The following is a 13,206-nucleotide window of genomic DNA, read 5'->3' on the forward strand; positions in this document are numbered from 1 at the left end:
TATCAGGAAAGACGTATAAAGAGAGCTGAGAAGAGCCAAGACGAGACATGAGAAGTTGTTGGCAGATAGGATCAGGGTTAACCCTAAGGCTTTCCATAGGTATGTCAGGAATAAAAGAATGACGAGAGTTAAATTTGGGACAATCAAGGATAATCGTGGGAAGTTGTGTGTGGAGTCAGAGGAGATAGGGGAAGCGCTAAATAAATATTTTTCGACAGTGTTCGCTATAGAAAATGAAAATGTTGGCGAGGAAGGTATAGAGATACTTGCGTCTGGAGTAGTAGAGATTGAGTTTCACAAGGATTAGGTGATAGAAATACTGGAGAGTGAGATAACAGACAAGTCCGCTGGGCCGGATGGGATCTGTCCTAGGATCCTCTGGGAAGCAAGGGAAGAGATTGATTACCTTTGGCGGCGATCGTTAAATCATCGTTGTCTACAGGAGTAGTGCCTGTGGAATGGAGCATAGCATATGTTGTTCCCGTGTTCAAAAAGTGTCGTAGAGACAACCCTGGTAATTACAGACCATTGAGTCTCACTGCAGTTGTTGGTAATATGTTGGAAAAGGTTATTATAGATAGGATTTATGACCATCTAGAAAAGAATAATCTGATCAGGGACAGTCAGCACGGTTTTGTGATGGGTAGACCTTGCCGAACGAATCTTATTGACTTTTATGACAAAGTGACCAAACAGGGAGATGACAGTAAACCGGTTGATGTGGTGTATATGGGTTTCAGAAAGTTGTTCGATAAGGTTCCCCACAATAGGATATTACACAAAATGCGGTGGAATGGAATTGTGGGAGAGATTGCAGCTTTGATCAGTAATTGGCTTGCCAATAGAAAACATTGTTGTAGTTGATGGAACATGTTCTTCTTGGTGTCCAGGTACTGGCGGCGTACTACAAGGGTCGGTGTTAGGTCCACTGCTATTACATGAGATCTCCCCTTGCCAATCAGTCTCCCATGGGGAACATTGTTGAACGCCTTTCTGAAGTCCATATAGATCACATTTACTGCTCTGCCCTCATCAATCTTCTTTGTTACTTCTTCAAAAAAGTCAATCAAATTTGTGAGACATGATTTCCCACGCACAAAGCCATGTTAACTGTCCCGAATCAGTCCTTGCCTTTCCAAATACATGTAAATTCTGTTCCTCAGGATTCCCTCCAACAATTGGAGTATTCTTGGCAGATGCAGCTTCATGTCGGGAATGCGAGGTCATATACTTTGTTGGGAAGAATCAAAAGACACGCTACTATTAAAATCGATAGAAACGCAAAAGATGTGCAGTGCAGAGGAGTCACAGTGTTCTTATACATGAAACGAACAAAGGTTAATCACATATTTATTTCTTGCTGGCAAAAGAAAGCCTTTTCTGATGCTCACAATTAAAGAGATGGTTTCCAAGAAAATAAGAAAATTAAATCACCAGTAGAGTAATCAATTTCCAAGATATCCCTCGTGATGTTTTATGGGACATGTGGGATTTCTTTGATTATGGTTCTCCAAACGTTTCTACAATAGAACCGAGAGTTTTAGATGGGAAGTTAAGATCACGCATGACTATTGCCATTTTTGTCACTCACACTCAATATTTTTTTCCTTGTACGATTTATTTCGCTTTGTGGTTACTGCGAGTGGGCTTGTAAACTACACATGCTTGTGAGTTCATTCCTCACTGTTCCTCAACTCCAGCCAAACAGACTTTACATCGTTATTTCCTGAATCAAGGTCATCTCTAACCATTGCATAAATGTCATTAAAACTTCGATATTTCACAGGCCTCTGTGTATCATCTTACAATATTAATTGATCGTTTACTGTATTGTAGTTGTGCATAAGAAGAGAAAAATAGCATCGAGAATGGTGGACCTCCGCTTCACACACTCCTTATTGAAGCGAAAATGCAGATTACTGCCCATAATACGATCGTGGAAGCATGTGCCGAACCCTCAGGAAACAGAGAATAAGTGCAGTGCCACAGGGCATGTCAGGGACAGCACCAGAAAGACAACAGAAATGCTGCTATGAGCTCCTATTTTGAATATATTTCTCAATGAGCAATAGAATGTTACATGTGTTCCATCAGGAGTTACCTCACACAAGGAAGTAACCAGTGTTGCAGACGGTCGTATCATCCGAGTTCTAAGCCCTGGAATCAGAGACATTCAATATTCTGTGCATAACTGCAAGGAACAGCTGTCCGAGGCGTTTACAGTCCAGATGAAATTATGAGTGCAGCTCTCTCGTTGTCAGCCTCTTTCTCCTATGTCGTGTTTCGTGCAATCGCAGCGTGGAATCTCGTCAACCACGTTTGACCTGCACATGATGCGTATTGGGCCTTGTTTTCTCGTGAGTTGTTGTCTGAGTGAGGCTCTCGGTTTCTGTGCTGTCATAAGACCGAGTGCTCGGAGGAGTCTGGATATCGTTTTCCAGAATTTGTTTTTCATACAGGGAAGCATGATTTAAAAATTAGCTCAAAGCATATCCTCCTTGTGAACTTCGTGTGCCATGCATCTGCGAATGAAGGTGTATGGATATTGGTTCTTGGCAAATAATTTGTGTGGGCGTCAGTCTAGCAGTCCCTAGTAGCAATACGTACAAACGGCAAGGGCCACACATTCGACTAGAATAGCACAACAATAATAGGACAGGGCAAGCAGAAGACAGCCAGACAATCCTGGAAGCAGGGCACTCATCCACGGATTCCATCCGTTGGACCCAATCTGCAATCCCAACAAATGGAAGCAGCGGGAATGAAACCAAATTAATTCGTACCAAAACATGAGAGCAGCGCTTCACAGGAACCTCTGCAGCGCTGAGAATGTCACCCAGACAGGCGAGGAAAAGTCTGCAAACCATCTTCCTCGCGTCACCGAACTTTTCAACAAGAACTCCAGAAGCATCCGAGCTTCACATCTTTCTGCTCCAAAACACTCCGCTTTTCCACAACAGAGCAACAGAGAATTGCACACTCAACTACCGCGTGTAAGATGAGAATACCAGCCTCTAAATTACCAAGGGCGGCAGTAAGAGCGAGGGGAAACAGCTGCCACTGTCATTCCACAGCTACAAACGCTCTCTTTGAAAGGTACATTTTCGTATGAATGTCGGGACAGCAGTAGAATATGGGAACTAAACAGCCCGCGCTGTGTATTCATGTTCTGGACAATGTGCGTTGTTCACAGCTTTCCCTGAAAGTGAGTGGACGTCGTTATTTCACCGCTGTTTTGAAGCCAGATCCTGCACTGAATCTGCTCCCTCGTTTTTTGTTGTTGTGGCTAAAAGGTGGGCAACCGCAGCGTGAAACTTTGTTATATTTCTCTCATTCCCTTCATTACTGTCCTGGTGAGGAACCTGGAGATTGGCTCGCTCGATCAATTGGAGGCACCAGCGCATTGTTGACCTAGTTTAATCGAGAATATAATTGGTAATATTCACTTTTCATGGTACATTTTTCTGTTTTGTTTTATGTTACTTGAGCACTTTCTGTTACTTGGCAATACACTAAATCTCCAGAATGTCGGGAAGCTCCGTTTGGAATTGCTACGGTGCTATTTGTGTGAGCAGTTCTTGACATACACGTCTCGCACTGCCTCACAGACAGAAGTAATGAGTTTGTGTGTCTGATAATGACTCTGCCCTTTGAGTTTTGCACCTGGTCCACGTTAAGAGCTGTCAGTTTTGGATTCTCTGGAGAGTTGATGGGACAACACGATTTGGGAGGTTTTTTTTAGTCAACGAAATGATTTGATGGAGAACCTGGGAATGCATCAAGGAAAATGGTCATTGTCTGTAAATATCTGGAAAACATTCCTCTCTGTGTCATTTCAAAACATTACGCCTCAAGAAAAAATAAAATTCAAACACGCTGACTTAGTAACAAACAGCATGCGTTTTTGCAAGTGGTCTGTTGAAACTGTTGTCAGGTACTGGAGTGTCACAGAATTGCCGAGCATGGAAGCAAACCTTTCTATTCAACTTGCACCTGCTGATCAGATGACCGAAACTAATCTAAACATATTTGCCAATATTTGTCCCTTATCTCTCCAAACACTTCCTGTCTGCATACCCATTTAGATGCCTTTGAAGTGTTGTGAGTGCACCAAACTCTGCCACTAAATGTGGAAATTTATTCCACAGGCACAAAAATGTCTGTATTAAAAACAACTGTCGCTCACCTCCCTTTCAAATTGTACTGCTCTCACATTAAACCTATGCTATCTCGCTTTAAACTCACATGAGTTCTGAAAAAGTTCTCTGCTCGTCTACCTCATGATTTTGTAAACTTTTCCAAGGGCATCCCTCAGGCCTGAAGCTCCGGGGAAAACTGTCGAAGAATATTCAGCTTCTCACTAATGTCCACACCGTGCAAACCTTTCAAATCGTTGTAAATATTTTTTTTAATTATGCGAAGGTATTCATAGAAAGTGCCAGGGGAAATTGCCTGAAGTGAAGCGATGCTGAAACATTAGTCTTGACAGGTTTGGCGCTTAGTTATCGTCAGGGAGCGTCACCGAGTGGTTTAATGTAGGTAAAAACAATGAATGCAAATGCTGGAGACAAGATTGAGGATTAGTGGTGCTGAAGAGCGCAGCAGTTCAGGCAGCATCCGAGGTGCAGTAAATTAGACGTTTCGGGCGAAACCCTGTATTCCTGATGAAGGGCTTTTGCCTGAAACATTGATTTTACTGCTCCTCGGATGCTGCCTGAACTGCTGTGCTCTTCCAACACCACTAATCCAGAGAGGTTTAATGTGCTAGGTTTAGGGTCCAGTCTCTATTGCGTCATGGGTTTGAAACCCAACTTTGCAATAGAACAACTGCAGGCAGCTTTTTATGACAGAACTACACAGGTCCTGATATTGCTTTATGGTGTGTTTGTTACTCCTCGGGTCTCTCACCCTCTCTGCGATAAACACGGGAACATGAGCAACTGATTCCTAAAATAGTGAGAATTACTGCTGTCCACATCCTCTCGAGCACTCTGCGTTTGGATGTGTACACGCACAATTTTGCTGCCAGTTGCGGTGTCTCAAATGGTCAGAGCATTTGGCTGAAATGTTGGTTGTCCTAGCCCAAAAAGAGCACAGAGCCTCAAATATTTCACATCAAGTATTGAGACCGACCATTTTCTGACAATACAACCACGAGAACCTATCCATGATTGACCCTGAGTCCACAATGAGTGAGACGGTCACGTGCAGCAGAATGTGATCCCACTCTCTACAAGCCCCTGCTGACACCAGAAAGGGGCCACTGCAGTTTCAATCAGCGGCTTCCTGACCAGCCCTGGGACACAGCTCATGGAAATTCCTTCCTCAGGAACGGCTGTTACCGTGTGAAAGGGTAAATAATTCTAATTCAAATTGGAAATGGCTTCAGAAGATTGTTCCTGTTTTTAAAACATTTTATAATCAGAATTCCTGGCTCGAATATTAGAAGTGGTAAACTTTGTCGGCAGGGAGAACAAAGAAAGTGTTGATTGTGAGGACTCTGTCTCTTCAGCAGATGGGATTTCCGACACTCTAATCAGAAATGATTTGGTTTCCTGAGGTATTTTCCCGATTGATTTGCAGTCTGCCAGAGTGTCTAGGAATCAGTTCGGCGACCTAAGGATCAGGGTCAAAATATGAACATATTAACAGAGAATCGTGAATCCCGGGGGAAGGCCTAAATGGATTGTAATTCTCTGAAGGAATAAATCTGAGAATTGAAAGACTTGAATAATGTTATTTGCAATGGGGAGGAATGAACGAGATTTTTGAAAATTGCCGTGTCAGCTGAATTAAACTCAGTATGAAATCATAAATTAACCAACACCAATCCTGTCCTGGTTCGCTCAGTCGGTAGAGTTTGAGACCTTTAATCTCAATGATGTGGGGTCGAGACCCACGCAGGGCGCTGTTGTTGTTAATAGGTTTGCCGCCCTCCATTAATGTTGCAAGAGCGAATTCGCTCACTGAGGCAGGTTTTGTTGACACATTTTTTCCTCCGTTTTTGATCATCTCTTGGTTTCTGAGTGAAAACTGTCTCCACTGTACTGCAGGTGCAAGAGACAAGGTTATCAGTTCAGCCGAATATACTATAAACGATGTCCCTTCCAAAACGCGAGGTACCATTCCAAACATGCCCCAACCAAAATGTCCAGAGACGTCGAATGCGAATGGCAACATGACAGTGACTGCTGCATGTCAAATGGTGCTGTAATAGAATTAACTGAATGAGAATGCTATGATGGAAACCGAATGGAACTCTCCCTGAAATTTTCCCAATTCACTCGGTAAATGATGCTGTTGTGTACCCATATGGGTTTACGTAATGAACAGCTTATTGTCAGTAACAGAGGTGGGGGTGATGCAGGATAGTGAGGTTTCCATGTGGGTCAGAAGTGATTTGTTCGAACAGGGAATTCAAACGTCCACAGAGCAGACATTGCTGATTTGTCCAGGATCACACTTCTCCCTTCTGTTTCAGTACCAACAAGAGAAATTGCGGGAAAATCTCAGCAGGTCTGGTAGAATCTTGGAATGGAAAGCCGAGTTAAATCTTCAAGCCCAGTGACACTTATTTCTCCATGTCCATCTCCGTCTACCTTTTTATTGAATATCTCCTGACTCTCAACTTTATACTCAGTTTCTCTTTTATTTTCCGTGTCCAAACCTTCTCCCAGTCTCAAAATTTAATAGCAGATCTGTTCCATCTCTCACCTCTCCGAGTTATAAGGGGAGGACTTCGAAATGCAAGATTAACTCTGTTTCTATTTCCTTAGATACTGGATGGCCAGAGACCAGAAGTCATCGGAGGACAGTTAGAGCTTTCAGCCCATCTGTTCTGCCCGCCATTCGGTCATGACTCATATCGTTCCCTAACCAATTTTCAGCTTTCTATCTGTGACAATTAGCTCCCCTGAATTTAGGATCCAGTCTTTTCCCAGAGTACGAATGAAACCGTCCCAATCGTCTCCACATCTGCTGGCAGCTGTTACACCGTATCTGTGTGTGATCGGGTTCAGTTTCAGTCCCACACAGCAAACACATCTGTTCTGAGCAATGCAATCCCCGCTGCATGACAGATCCATCGGGTCTCTGACCCCACGGTTTTTCTGCGAGGCAGTAGTTAGCTCTTTCACCACCCACGGCAAGGACCGGTGCTTCAAAATGTGGGGACAAAGAACGATAGGCACAAGAGTTTGTGCAGTTAAGGTCGGTGCAGGCAGGCGGCACGGTGGCACAGTGGTTAGCACTGCTGCCTCACAGCGCCGGAGACCCGGGTTCAATTCTCGCCTCAGGCGACTGACTGTGTGGAGTTTGCACGTTCTCCCCGTGTCTGCGTGGGTTTGCTCCGGTTTCCTCCCACAGTCACAAAGATGTACAGGATAAAATTCCATGTCAGGAAATGAAGATTTATTTCTCCTCTTCTTGTAGATAATCTGAATGAAAACCATGTTCTGCTTCCACAGAGAGCACAGACCCGGTTCTGCCAGAAGGAATCCAGTGATTGATTGCATCCAACTGGACTCATACAGTCATAGAGATGTACTGCAGGGAAACAGACCCTTCGTTCAAACCTGCCCATGCTGACCGGAAATCCCAACCCAATTTGGTCCTTCTTGCAAGCACACGGCCGATATCCCTCAAAACCCTTCCGACTTATATACCATTTCAAATGCCTCTTGAATGTTGCAATTGTACGAACCTCCACCACATCCTCTGGCAGCCATGGCAGCACATACACGAATAAATTGTCACTGCAAATCCCCTCTAAGGATCTCGCCTTTCAGAGCAGAAACTATCTCGCTGTTCATTCAATGTCGCTATGTCTAATTCTTGGAACTCCCTCCCTATCGACATCATGGCTGTATCACTGTGTTGAGCACTTCGAGGACGATGTAAAGTAACTTACCATCTCAATCTCTTGAGTAATTATGTTTGGGGAGTGAAGCCTATCCCAAAGAGTGACGTGCAGTCCCCAGAATTTCGTTTGAAAAAGCTGCAGTTTCCAAGTGGATACCCGAAAGTGGTCCAGAAGAAGTGTAAAGTTTCGAAGGGAAAGTAGGATAAACTGAAAGTCAATGATGACTGGGATGAATGAGGCAGAAAGTGAATGAGGAGCTGTTGGTACAAGGATCAATGTCAGTGCTAATGGTTTAGCCCTTACTGCCCACTGTTAACACCGACTCACACACCACTCCTGGTAAATTCACCACAATTACCCTGGTCTCTTGGTATGAGTTTTCCTCTGTGCATATTCACGCGGTAAATCGGCCCAGGGATGATGAACGCATACTGTTTATCCTGTCAGGTTGAAGAGGTGAAGGCATCCGTTTGAAATCAAAGCAAGAAGAGATTGCCTCTTCCTGTACATTTTCAGTGGAGAGTCACCAGCTGTAAACTTCTGTCCTGCACAAGCGGACGTTGAGATAAATTCTCATCGAGCAGCTTTATTACAGAAAGGTGGCCCGATTAACTGTGAACATATACTTCATTAAATGCCCTTATTGATTTGAAGAACAGTGTCTGTGTTTCGTCAGTTACAGCATATGGTAATAACCAGGCGTTAATGGTGTCAAATGCTGTCAAATGTTCTGTACATTGAAAGTTAATTGTTTAAACTTCTTGTAAAAACCGTATTGTTTATCCAACATCGCGAAAATGATGGTTCAGCATGCTTCTTGTGTTTGAGTTCAGTCCGTTGTTATTTCGTGCTACCAAGCCCTACCGCCTGATGTGGACCCATTAATCTATGTTCTATCCTACTAATTCAACGCAGAGTTCCTTTTACTCTGTTCGACAAGGATTTGTCTATCTCTTCTACTGTTATTCTCCATCCGTCTTTTCAAGTTTTTTGGGAATAATGAAGAGACGCAGGAGACACTGCAGACTTGCAGGACAATGTTTTAGTAACAACGCATCCAATGGCTCTCATTGTCTGCTGTCACCATTCATTGATTTTAGGCTAACGGCAGTGGCATCATAGAAATCCTGTAATTGGAGTGAAACTGTTTTTTTTCTGTTCTATTATGAATACTATTTAGAATTGTAAAAGCTCATAACGTTTTGAGTGAACAAATGTCACCTGATCTCAGACCTAAGTAACACAGACATTAATTGGAGACTGTGAGCCCAGTTCTACACACTTTGGCCGGGCGGGGCGGAGAAAGCCACGGAACAGACTCCGATTTTAACACTTTTCCAAGAGTAGAAATGAAAAATGAGGGATATTGACAGACAGAGAGTGGGAGAATGTAGAAGAGAGTGAGATGGTACTGAGAGACAAAGGGAGACAAACAGAAATTCTCCATTCACCACGGCTGCTCATCGACATAAAGGAGAAGAAAAAGGTAATGAAGGCCAGCCTTTCACCAACTCAGGGCAACAGCAACAGCATTACAGCCGATAAAGGAATTTTGCATTTTGACAGATCACGTCTGTCAGCTAATGAGGGATTCTGGTAATATGCTGTTTCACGAAGTGAAATTGATAATTACCCAGGCAATAAAACAATAAAAAGCATAAGTAGCCTGAATCTGAGATATGAAACATTAAATCTCTTTGTCTCCACAGATGCTGTTAGACCTGCAGTGTTTCTCTGTCAATTCCTGTTGTTGATTCAGATTTCCAGGATTCGCACTTCTTTGTTTTATGCAAGTCTGAACCTGTTTGTGACAATACTCGATTAATTGCCAGTTCCAACAACATTCCCTGCTTTGGGAAGGTTGTCAACAACATAAACGGTCAGAGGAAATCCCCCATTGCTACAGCAGTGAGAGCACGGTGTCCTTAACAGTAGACTTCCACGGAAAGTGAAATATGGCGCTGTATGTTTTCTCAACGAATCCACTTTTACTTTTTTCATTTGTGATCATTTTAGCTGCACATCAGTTTCTTTCTTTCATCCATTTCTGTCAGCTTGGAAAAGGCCTTTCCGCCCATCTGCAGTGCGGGTCATTGGACATTCATCTTTTCGAGTCCAGGAGCTACTATTTCTTGGAGGACCTTCTGCATTTCAACTCGGGTGGGGTGGGTGCGAGGCTGTACCACTATATTCACCTGTCTATAGATATCGGAGAAGGGTCTATCTATTCCACACCACCAGGCTTCGTCATCGCTCTTCTGAATCTTGGTTATTGTTACCCTTGCCATGGCATCTCCTTCCTTGATAACAGGAAAGCGATATCCCGTGTCAGGTGTACCTGTAGCCGTGGTGGATACTACTAAGTGCCAGTAACTGGGTACACAAGGATCTCTGCATAAATATTTATTACCTTATTTATAGTCGTCCTGGTTACCAAACGGGCATGGGTGGCATGTAAAGGTCAACTTAACATCGTTGGTAAAGATTACCGTCTGCGGTTGTATCCCAGACACCCCCGCCTTCACGACTCGTCCTGCCATGCAGCCCCATATTTCTATGACTCTTCTAATCACTACTTACACTTATTTGGATCCGGTGTTGTCCGATGTCTCCTCAAGGTCAGCTACACGTTTGCGATGGCTGGCGTGTATCAACGTGGCTCTTTCGGCGATCTTAACAGCTGCCTGTGTTGGAGGGAGCCCTTGGAACGGTCCCAGCCAGCTCTTCGCCTTCATGCTTTTGCTCCTGAAGTCTTTCACCACTATCCAGTCTTCAGGTTCTAGATTGTGCATCTTCCCTTCTGCTGATTGGGGTAGTGCTGCCCTTCTTTTGATTCTTTATTTGAGACAGAAGTGTGGAGAGTTTGATACCGTAACATAACATCTCGTCCTCACAGTGGTCTGTTATCTGTCTTAAAATCGGTCTTGGGCCAATTCCTGTATTGGGCCACCTCCCAAACAAAATCACAAACGTCCTAAGATTTACTCTTCTTCTCCTTCATATACATTAGCACAATTGGAAATGCCTTTGTCCATGTCGCCTCTAGTTCCTCACAACATTTTGCCAATTTATTTATAAGGGCAGTTTTCTCTCTTTCTACTGCCCCACCGCTCGCTGGGTGATAGGCACAATGTTGCCTCACCTTTATTCCCAAGTAATCACTGATCTGCTGTACGGCAATATTTCTGAATGGCTTTCCATTGTCGCTGCTTAGCCTTTCAGGGATGCCCCATCTCGGAATTATTTCAGTTAGCAAAGCCTTGGCTACCGCACTGGCATCCTGTTGAGACGTGGGAGCACTTCCACCCCTTGGGAAAACATCAACTATTACCAGACAATGCCTTTTCCCTAAGCTGGGTGTTAGTTCAATAAAGTCCATCTGTAAATGTTCAAACGGACTTTGGGATTGGGGTGTTCTGCCTGATTCATTTGTATTCCCCTCCCCACATTATTAGTGGCATAGATAACAGATTATTCACATTTTTTATAAGTAATGAGTAAATCCCTTTCTGTACCAGCGTGCTGAAATATTGTCGTCCATCCCCACTTTTGACACATGGTCCTTACCGTGTGTTACTTTGGCATAGAAAGGGAATAAAGATCGTGGTAGACAGGGTTTACCATTGGGGCCACACTAAACCCATTCCCTCATTCTACACCCTGTCCTTGTCCATTCACGCTTCTCCTTCGATGTGGCCTGCGACTGTAACTCCCATAAGTCTGATTTGGATTACAAATATTTGACAAACACATGTCAAACTGATCAGTTGGCGGCTGATTGGCTGCCGTCCTTGCCGCTGAGTCTACATTTTCATTGCCTTGAGAAATTGAATCATAACTTTTCCTGTGGGCTTCACATGGACACATAGTGATTGATTTAGGCAATCGGACTGCTTTCAGGAGGTCAGAGATCTGGCCATGTTTTGTCATTGGCTTTCCAGTGGAGGTCAAGAAGCCCTTGAATTTCCACAAGGATCCAAAATTATGTACAACCCCGAATGCATATCTGCTGTCGATGTAAATATTCACTGTTCTGCCTTCGGTCAATTTACATGCCTCAATCAAGGCAATCAGCTCTGCTGCTTGCGCTGACAGATGAGAAGGAAATGATCCCGCTTTGACGACCTTTTAGGTAGTTGCGACAACATACCAGACACTGGTCTATCTCTTTGCTTCTGAATGCTGACCTATCCACAAAAAAACGCCGTATCCAGATTCTAAATTGGTGAATCCTACACGTCCACAAGTTGTAGTTTTGCGAGACGAGATGGCAGAGCCTCGCAAGCCCACCTTTCTCACATGGTTTCTCTGTTGGTGCTGCGATTAGGCATTCGTTTACATACTGCAGAAGCGCTGACCCCCCCGCCAGTTAAAAGAAGAGTCTCCAGACTCCTGTGTAGAGCCTCTTTAATTATGGTGGGGGCTCACAGTAATCTTGAAAATGTCACGTGAAAGTATACTATTGGCCTTTGAATGGAAAAGTGAACCAGAATTGACTGTCGGCGTGTAACGGTACACAAAACAATGCATTTGCTAAATCCACAATAGAGAGCCATTTACATACGGTTGAATTTGAGCCAATATAATATAGGGGTTGGGTACATTTGGGGTGTGCGACATAACAGCGTTATTGAAAACCTGCAGGTCATGAACAAACCTCCATTCCCCCGATTCACCTGGAATGTTTGCCTTTTTGAACGAAAAAATGGGTGTTCTCATCAGTGATTATTCACGGGGGATTATCACTTCAGCCTATTAGAGAGAGTCAAAGACTGGGGTAATTTCTTGCACAGCCTCGGGTATTAACGGCTCTTTTGCTTTGCAAGGACGATACTCAGACTTCGGGGTTATTCTTAACGGTTCGTATGAGCCGCACATCGTGTTTGCCTTTTGCCCTGAAATCAGTTGGGACCCTTCTTAATCTTGGATCCGAGAAATCTACCATAGGTAAACGCCAGACGACACTCCTTGTGAGGATTACCTGGACTGCCCTGTCTGCCTGAGTTAGCCGATTTAGTATCTTCCTATACGTCCTTATAACTGCATTGAAGCAGATTACCACACCAATCCTGAAGATACAATCTTTCGTTTTTAGTGCCTGTCGTGCCCATGGTCCCAAATTCTGACACCTGTCGCTGGATGCCTTCGCCAATGATCCGTGAGGAAAAACACAGGGTCTACTTACCATCACAGATACTTGAAAAAGTTTAAAGTGACAGCACATCTGTGATCATTCCAATAAAATTCGCACAATAACAACTGATCTGATTTAACCAATCTCCTGAAACAATCCTTCTCTTATGATTTGTCAGGACCATCGCAGTGTATGTGTGCTGTGCAGTGCA

Source organism: Chiloscyllium plagiosum, unplaced genomic scaffold (genome assembly GCF_037043375.1).
Source record: "Chiloscyllium plagiosum isolate Xiang-an unplaced genomic scaffold, Cpla_swu_hap1 HiC_scaffold_21, whole genome shotgun sequence".
In the NCBI taxonomy this organism is placed as follows: Eukaryota; Metazoa; Chordata; class Chondrichthyes; order Orectolobiformes; family Hemiscylliidae; genus Chiloscyllium; species Chiloscyllium plagiosum.